General features: G+C 38.0%; 1 protein-coding gene and 1 long non-coding RNA gene across 2 annotated transcripts in view; both read left to right on the plus strand.

Moving 5' to 3' along the window:
- The window catches only part of LOC116978885 (forkhead box protein O1-like), a 61,329-nt gene extending 58,856 nt beyond the window's left edge, over positions 1-2,473 (plus strand). The window contains exon 3 of the mRNA XM_033030144.1: positions 1,347-2,473. The gene's annotated coding sequence lies outside the window, so the exon portion shown is untranslated. The remainder of the gene's footprint in view (positions 1-1,346) is intronic.
- Positions 2,474-5,140: 2,667 nt separating this feature from the next.
- On the plus strand, positions 5,141-7,004 carry LOC116978889. Its single transcript, XR_004413591.1, has 2 exons — positions 5,141-6,295; positions 6,520-7,004. It is a non-coding gene; the product is annotated as an uncharacterized LOC116978889 (long non-coding RNA).
- Positions 7,005-8,887: the final 1,883 nt, after the last annotated feature.

Raw genomic sequence — 8,887 nt, forward strand, 5'->3', positions numbered from 1 at the left:
TGTGTCACCCCACTAGTCACTGCCTGTCATTCTGAAAAGGAACTGTTAATTCATACTCTTTGCTTCCTGTCTGCCAACTAGTTCTCTGTCCATGTCAATACCCTACTCCCAATACCATGTGCTCTCATTTTGAGTACTAATTTCTTGTGTGAGACCTTGTTAAAGGCTTTTTGAAAGTCCAGATACACCACATCCACTGGCTCTCCCATATTCATTCTACTTGTTACATCCTCAAAAGATTCCAGAAGATCAGTCGAGCATGATTTCCCCTTCATAAATCGATGCTGACTTTGACCAATACAGACCAGATTCCCCACCATTGACTCCATCCACACTCCACACTGCCTCGGGAACATAATCAAAGACCTTTCCCACCCTAGTCACTTTTCCTTCTCACCACTCCTGTCGGGCAGAAGATCCAGAAGCTTGAAAAAGCGCTGCACCAGACTTGGGAACAACTTCTTCTCTTATCAGGCTTCTGAATGATCCTTCCGTAAACTAGGATACGGTCAGATTCTCATCTACTTTATTGCAGACATTGGACTTTGTCATTGGAAAGGTTGCTCTAGAATGCTGAGAACTATATTCTGGAACAATGATGTTGAAAGTGGAGGAGGATTGACCGAATCCAGATGTTCTAGGGATGAATATAGGGTTGGGACATGGTGTCTGCCACGGACCTGCGATCAATTTGGGAGTGAGGCAGCAATGTCTTGCCCTTCCATTTCTTCCTAACCACACTACCTCTTCCAATTCCATTCAGTCCCTGTGTGTGGGTCTCTCTCTCTGTCCCCCTTTCACTCGCTCTGCATCTCTCTCTACCTTCGTCTCTCTGTATCTCTCTCTCACCCCCCCCCTTCATTATTTTTGTGTTTATTTTGTGATTTTACTAAAATTATAATAACATATACAATTTGATAGATACTTGTTGATTCAAGGTTGTTCACAAAGTCTTGCATGGCTATTGGTTCATATTCTTCAACTGAGAATATGCTTTTTCAGTGGCTTGGGCAGAGAATCTGTCTCTTCCTCTTGCAGCGTGTGGGATGAGTAGGAAATTTGTATCGAGACTTTTTGATTAAACCGTTGCATTATATCCACTAGAAGAGTGCTCTGCGCAGCTGGATTTTATTCTGTCTTTTCAGTTTTTCTTTATTCTTTGTAGAAAATGTCTCCTGCTACTGTGGGGAGCAACTAAATTTAATAATCCTTTTGTGCAAGTGAAAGGTAAATCCCCACTTTATTGTTGCCCTTACTGGGATTTTAAATACCAAAAGACTCAAAAAGAAATATATAAATTAACATTGGAATCTTTGATTTTAAATGCATCCTTTTTGTTTTTGCAGGTTTGTTGTTTGTCAGCTGTGGCAGTCAGCTCCCCTCACAAAGAAGTTTTATTCAAAACTCATCCAGGAGTCGAGCATCTGTTCCTGTTTGGCAATATTCTGACAAAATCGTCGAGGAAGACATTTTCTTTCTTGCTTGAAACCCATCCAAAATAATTTTCTGGTGCAATTCTATTATGTCATTGTGCCAACATAGTCCATTTGAAAATACTTATAACATTACAAAGAATTTCTCGGAAGGAATTGCACACACAGATGGGGATGTTTATTTTTATCCTGTTCTCTCCTGCCCTTTTGGTGCAATGATCCGTGATAATGAAAATAGTGCAAATATGTAGAAACCTAACAGTTGAGTAAATGTGATACTCAAAACATTTTTTTAAAGCACATAACATTAAAAAAAAACCTAATATGTAACAAAGCTTTCCTCTTTTAGAGCTTGTGTTGAAACACTACATGAAAGAAGTCATTCAAACCAGATTTTGAAGAGCACCCCTTAAAATAACTTTGCCATACAACATGAAAAATATTAATTGATCTCAATAGCGTTGTGGTGGTGGACTGATGAAGTGAAATATCACATTGAAGTACAGAGGCTGCAGTCTGAGGATTTCCACCTTTCTTTCTCTCTGACACCTTGGATTGCATTCAGCATACATGTTGTGTTCAGCTCCAATTGAGAAAAGTCAGAACTGTTGTAAATAGTGATTGAAATAGAAAGAAGTGTACAAATGTTTTCCAGTAAGACTGGTGACCTAAATTCCTTTTGGAATAGATTATAATCTATACAGTCTATTTCAGCATCACCAAGTCATTCGAACCAATCCATAATATACACTCATACCTAATTCTGTAAATTAGTATTATACATTTAAAAAACAACAACAAAACCATCAGTTTAAAGCTATTGTACAATTTAATTTTAGTCTGCTTCATATGGATGCTTTGATTCTAGCAAATAAAATGTTTATTTCCCCCCCACCCCCATTTTTGCCTCGCCAATCCCATTCCACTTTTGCAAATTGAATTTAAAGTTAAATGTTTAGTGAATTTTGGAATTCTGTCTCATAGCCTGTGGCTCGTTCTTTGAGAGAGGGAGATTGGTTTCATCATGTAATATTGCTCAATAAAGGGGAACATTGAGCACTTCACAAATTTGGGATTTTTCCTTCAAATTTAGAATGTCAATTGAAAATGTCACATAAATATAGAAAAATTCATTCCACTACAATTTGTGATGGTTTCCATTTTAAATTGTGCCTTCCACTTGAGCACTTAATCTTGTCCAGCTTCATGGTGTAGCATAGGGATTAAACACATAGTACTTGCCTTTGTTCTTATGACTAAACTGCTTTCACCCTCATTTTTGCTGGCTATGTACTCATTGCTTGTATGAAACCCACTTTTTAAAATGCCCTTGTTATATGCACATTCTAAATTAGCTGGTTGCCATTGGTGAGATTTTAAAACAAGGCAAAATTGTTCCTCTTGGATGGATGTAAGAAAATCCCAATGCAACCTTTAGGCAAACAAGCCAGCATGTTCTTCCAGTGATTTGGTTAATATTGAGCTTTTGACTAGTATTATTCATGCAAATTATCTAGCTTTGTATTTCACCACAATTTGTGGGATCTTGCTGAGCACTAGACTGCTGTTTTATCTCTGACTAAACTTCAAAGCTACACCATTGGCTGAAAAAGTACTTGGGACTAAATTAAGATTATGAACGGTGCTATTCTACAGTTACAGGATGATTGGTTGAAGAAAACTTCATGTTTGTCATCCACATGTCAGTTTCAAGGGGGAAAGTAAACATGTTGGATGATGAAAACTATATGTGATCAAATGTCTTTTAAGATTACAAGTTAGTAATCTGAACTATAAGCAGGTCTAAAGGATTCTGTAACGGATTAGTTTGAATAAACAACCCAGGGGTGCTTTGTGAGTCATTAAATAATTTGGATGACTTCATAATCTGGAAGTTTGTGGATAATGCCGACTAGAAATCATTTCTGGTGCTTCCTGGTGTTCCTTTAATGATGTACACATTAAGTTTTATAAAAGTGAAATAATCCTGTAGCTTTCTGGGCTGATGTTCCTGTTGCAGTTGCACAAGCCCAATGCATGTTGATCAAAACATCATGATGTTCACACTGAAGGATTAACAATTGTGACTTGATCATCTGTACATTTTATTAAGAAATGATCTTTATTGAAGACTGTGCTGATTTTTGCACACAATAGCCATAGATTCATATGGTAAATGTACGTATAGGAAGGAACTGCAGATGGTGGTTTGGACCAAACATAGACACAAAATGCTGGAGTAACTCAGCGGATCAGACAGCATCTATGTAGAGAAGGAATAGGTGATGTTTCGGGTCGAGACCCTTCTTCAGAGTCTGAAGAAGGGTTCCAGCCTGAAACGTCACCTATTCCTTTTCTCCAGAGATGCTGTCTGACCTGCTGAGTTACTCCAGCATTTTGTGTCTATCTTTAGTAAATGTACATGTTCAATTGACCCAGTCTGCTTTCATCCGGCCAAATCCCGCTTTGTACTCATGACTTCCATGAAACACTCCTTTTAAAAATACTTTTGTTACATGCAAAATCACAATATATAATGCATTAAGGCAAATTGTGAATCTGAATTGAAAAGTGATTCAAACCAAAAAAATAGTTTAATTAAGTAATTAATACTAGATGGTACAATATAATCTTTGCATTTGATCGCACAAGTATAAATGAGAAAATTATTACATTTCAGGTGTTTAATTTTTGCGTTCTGGGTTGAATTAACACCAGTCCAAACTTGGAATTAAATTTTAGAATTTGGTTTTAATGATTCTTTATACATTATTACTGTTGGTTCTTTGCAACCCAAAGCACTCCTCTAACGTAGCATCATGTTTTAAAACTCCCTCAGACCATTGCTGTCTGGTGCAAAGAAATGGGAAAGCATACCAAGTGTAGGTGACACCCACATGATGTAAATGCACACGCAGAATTCACAAAGCACTCCCCATAAATTTATGATCTAGAATAAAATTTGCTCACTTGGAATTTTAAAAAAAAGTAAAGAAACAATAATCTGTCTTGCATTTTTGCAGACGATGCAGCTTTGTGTAACAAATCTTTTTTTTACAGACCATTCGCTAGGAAAGGGTCCCCCACTTCTCCCCCATTTCCCCGCCCCCGTCATGGGATGAATATCTTTAGTGTTTAAATATTTTAACACGAGGCACCTTCATCCAGGCTTCACTGTGCACCTTGGATATTCAAAGTGACAATTGTTTCAATTGCCAGTACTAATGTCTTTAACTTAACGAGCAAAGTTCTCTTTGAAAAGGATCTTGCAATGATAATCAAGGTTCTTTCTCCCTTCATTCCCAGCATTCAAAAAAGCTCTTCCCGTTCCTTGCCTGACCAACAAAAATGTTAAGATGATTGGGTATCTCACCTTTATAGAGAAGTAAAATCTTTGGAGAGCATCCTCACCGCCCCTAACCCAACACCTTGTTTTAATGGAGACTCAAGAACTGCAAAGAGAAACATGGAAACATAGAAAATAGGTGTATGAGTAGGCCATTCGGCCCTTCGAGCCAGCACCGCCATTCAATATGATCATGGCTCATCATCCAAAATCAGTACCCCGTTCCTGCTTTTTCCCCATATCCCTTGATTCCCTTAGCCCTAAGAGCTAAATCTAACTCTGTCTTGAAAACATCCAGTGAATTGGCCTCCACTGCCATCTGTGGTGGTAGAGAATTCCACAGATTCACAACTCTGGAATCTTGAGCAAAACACAAAGTGCTGGAGGAACTCAGCGGGTCAGGCAGCATCTGTGGAGTGAATGGACAAACAACATTTTGCATCGGGTCACTTCAGTCTGAAGAATGGTCCCGAACCGAAACATCATCAGTCCATTCCCTCCACAGATGCTGCCTGACCCGCAGAGATCCTCAAGCACTTTGTGTTTTCCTAATTTTAATGACTAATGCCAATTATAGCAGTTCAGCCTCAGTCAAAGTTATGTGCCTTTATGACACGTGCTGTTATCATGTGTGCTGAGGTTGTGATTTTTGACATTGCCTATGGAACAGGGGCAAGTGTGATTGGTATATGCCATCACTGTGATACTTAATTCTGCCTGTCTCACTCATTCACATTGAATTATTTTTTTAAAATCTAAAACTACCAAGCGTTAGAGACAAGGAGCAGGTGTAAATGCCACATAAACACTAAAGAAATTAGTTTCTGGGAACAAATGACTTCTTATGTTCACATAAACCTGCCTTTACCTCTCAGGGTAATTCTGATTATATTGCTGGTATCAAAACACATTGATGTGTTTTTATTTTTCCTCTTCAGGGTCAGTATGCCAGATTCAAGTGTTTACAGACTAAGTTAAATTTTCAGATTGCACATTTTTGAAGAAAATATATACATAAAATGACAGTCCTTTTTTACTTAAGCTAGTAGCATCAGAGTTTGCTTTAAATGAAATTCTAGTTTCATTCAATAATTAGTAGTTTTGTAGCATAACCTTTGGTTCTAAACTTGAAGTATTTTAAATTTTATGCTTTGCGTAGTTCTAACAGATCTTTACAGTCTTTGTTTATGCAGCAGAATAACAATTAAATAGGTTTAGTTAGTATCAACCTGGGTATCCATCCCACTTGATGTTCTGAAAGGAGACCTGTTTAAAGAAATATAAAGGTTGATCAGGTATTCTTCAATGCTGGAGGACAATGTGAGGTTTGTTTATGTAATTTCATTTTGCTGAAAGTTTTCAGCCTTTGTGTAAACCCTTGGGCAAAACTGGATGGGTTTCCCCTTCAGAAGAGGGAAAGCTGACATATTTAGGCAAGTTTTATTCATCTCTTTAAAACTTGCTGTGTTTGCAAGCGGGATATCATTTATCTTTGCCCATAATAGTTGCATTGATGGTTAGGAAAAGGTATCTGTAGAAGGATCAAGTTGCACTTGCATATAGGAGGGTAGGAACCTATTTGTAAAATGTAGGCAAGCCCTGCATGTGTGTGTTGCTCTGAAACCCCCAAATGCTCTTAAAACTAAAAATAATGCTTCACAACCCAATGCTTCAGTGAGAGATAATGTTGAACTCTTATCCCCATATTTTATGTTGTAAATAAAATTATGTTAGTGTGAGCTTTGAGTAGAAAGCACTCTTGATAGGGGTTAAAATAATTCTCCTGTAGGAATGATGCACACAGGTAGACATAATTTCATTTACTGATGAGGTAGCATACAAATAGTGTTTTACTATTCTGTTTTTTTTTAGCTAGGTGCAAATTATTGGGTCTGCAAAGACGAAAGTAAAGAAATAGAAAATAACCACAGTCTGCTATTAGAGTGTGAATTTTATAATCTGTTAGTCTAAATTGTTTGGATTTTCTACAATATTATCTTTACAATAATATTTTCTTTTCCTTAAATTACTGAGTTCCTTGAGACCTGCCAATTTATCAGGATAATGACTGATGACATTTGCAGAGCTCAACCTAAAATCTCTGTAATGTTTTAATTATGCATTTTAAGAGTATTCTGTATCTGTAAAATGTTCATGTAAATGCTCCATGTGGTACTATTTTGGTACATGGGGTTTGCAACATTAAAATATATTTTATGAATGTGTGCCATTTAATATACCATATGTGATGATTTCTAAGAAATTACTTCCATTGCACAAAGAAGCATACTGTACTTCACAAATGTCTGACTTTTTAGAATAAGTCCTGTAATCGTCAAACTGTGCCCCTGGCTCTTTTCCCAACTTCTTTACTGTCCTCCCCCCCCCCCCCCCCCCCCCCCCCCCCCAACTTACTCCTCCTGTCTTTGCTCTGCTCTCGATCTCTGGGGGGGAAATGAAAATCTCTGAGAAGATTTTTTTCCAGTTTTCTTATTCCTCCCTCCTTATCCCTAAGATTTAATGGGATAAAGTTTCATTATCTATGAACATTGGGATTGCCAGAGCTTCTAAAAATGCATAGAAACACTTATGTATGTGTGGAAGCACTTAGAAGTAAATAAAATGAATGTTCATTGTTTTTTTTCCTAGAGCAGAGGATTCCCCAACTCGAGAGAAAGTGAGGGGGGCGAGATTTAAGATGGATCTCAGGGGCAACATTTTTACTCAGAGGGTAATCAATAGTTGGAATGAGCTGCCAGAAGAAACATAGAAAATAGGTGTAGGCCATTCGACCCTTCGAGCCAGCACCGCCATTCAATATGATCATGGCTGATCATCCATAACCAGTACCCCTTTTCTGCTTTTACCCCATATCCCTTGATTCCGTTAGCCCATGAGCTCTCCAACTCTCTTGAAGCTATAGAACTAGATATAATTATGACTTTTAAAAGACCATTGGACAAGTATATTGGTAGGAAGAGTTTAGAGGGCAATGGGCCAAATGCGGGCAAATGGGACTAGCCCTGTATGCCAACTTGATCGGCAAGGACAATCTAAGCTGTAAGGCCTGTGTTGTATTGCTCCATGAGTCTCTGCATGAGCAGTAATCTTGGCATTTCCCCTCATCGCTTCCACTACCCCTGCCAGAACCAGGGTTATTGAAGTTAATTATGTGAATGCGTCTCTCTGAGTGCATTGCCTGATATTTCTTTATCATTGTCATTTCTTTCTGGATTGTAAATGAAAGCAATCACACGTTAAGCATTTACCACGTGAGCAAGGCACTAAAGCAGGCTGCTGCAGATGGAACAGTTATGCACCATGTGTCAGCATCTTTGAAAGGAAATAGAAAACGCCTTTGCTCGTAGGGTTAAGCCTTCAAGGAGCTTGACCACAATGCACCAGACATTGGTAGGATGAAGTTTCACGACTGTAACTTCTGACAGTAAAGGTCTACGATTTGAATCCGTCAACCGCAGTCTGAAATACACAGTCACTGGGTGCTTGCAGGAAGAGAAGTAGCTATCCTGAGTCTCTTCCTAAAACCACATCTGTAATTGCTCTTTATGGTGGTATCAACCTTCATTTGCACGAATAATAAGTGAAATAAAAAAGTGTATATTGATAACTTACATAACTGAGTTGTGTCCATGATTTTTTATTTAATTTAATGTGTTGAGGGATATTGAATTTCCTCATCTCACCCCCCACCCCTTTTTGCAGCAGATTGTTGAGTCTTGCTTGTTAGGAGAGCTGGCATTAAAAAGCCGTCTCAACCATACCTGGCTTTGGCTGTTCAACAGTTATAGCATGAATTTGATGGTGGCAATTTAGGCTTGAATCAGAGCCTCAACAGTTGGTGCCAAGTGGGCTTGAAATGTTCATAAATTATTTTAACAATCTAGGTATGTTCATTTAAACTTTTTGATTGATTTGATGTGGGGATGATAGCAGACATTTGTTACCTTGCATGTGGATGTAAATGAACCTCAGGCTGCCAAGATCAATATAATAGCAGCTATCTGCAAATCAGAAAAGATACATTCTAACCCATAAATCCAAAACTCAGCTTATGAAGAACATTCATAGTTTAGATTTTATTACGGTT

Source organism: Amblyraja radiata, chromosome 12 (genome assembly GCF_010909765.2).
Source record: "Amblyraja radiata isolate CabotCenter1 chromosome 12, sAmbRad1.1.pri, whole genome shotgun sequence".
Taxonomy (NCBI): Eukaryota; Metazoa; Chordata; class Chondrichthyes; order Rajiformes; family Rajidae; genus Amblyraja; species Amblyraja radiata.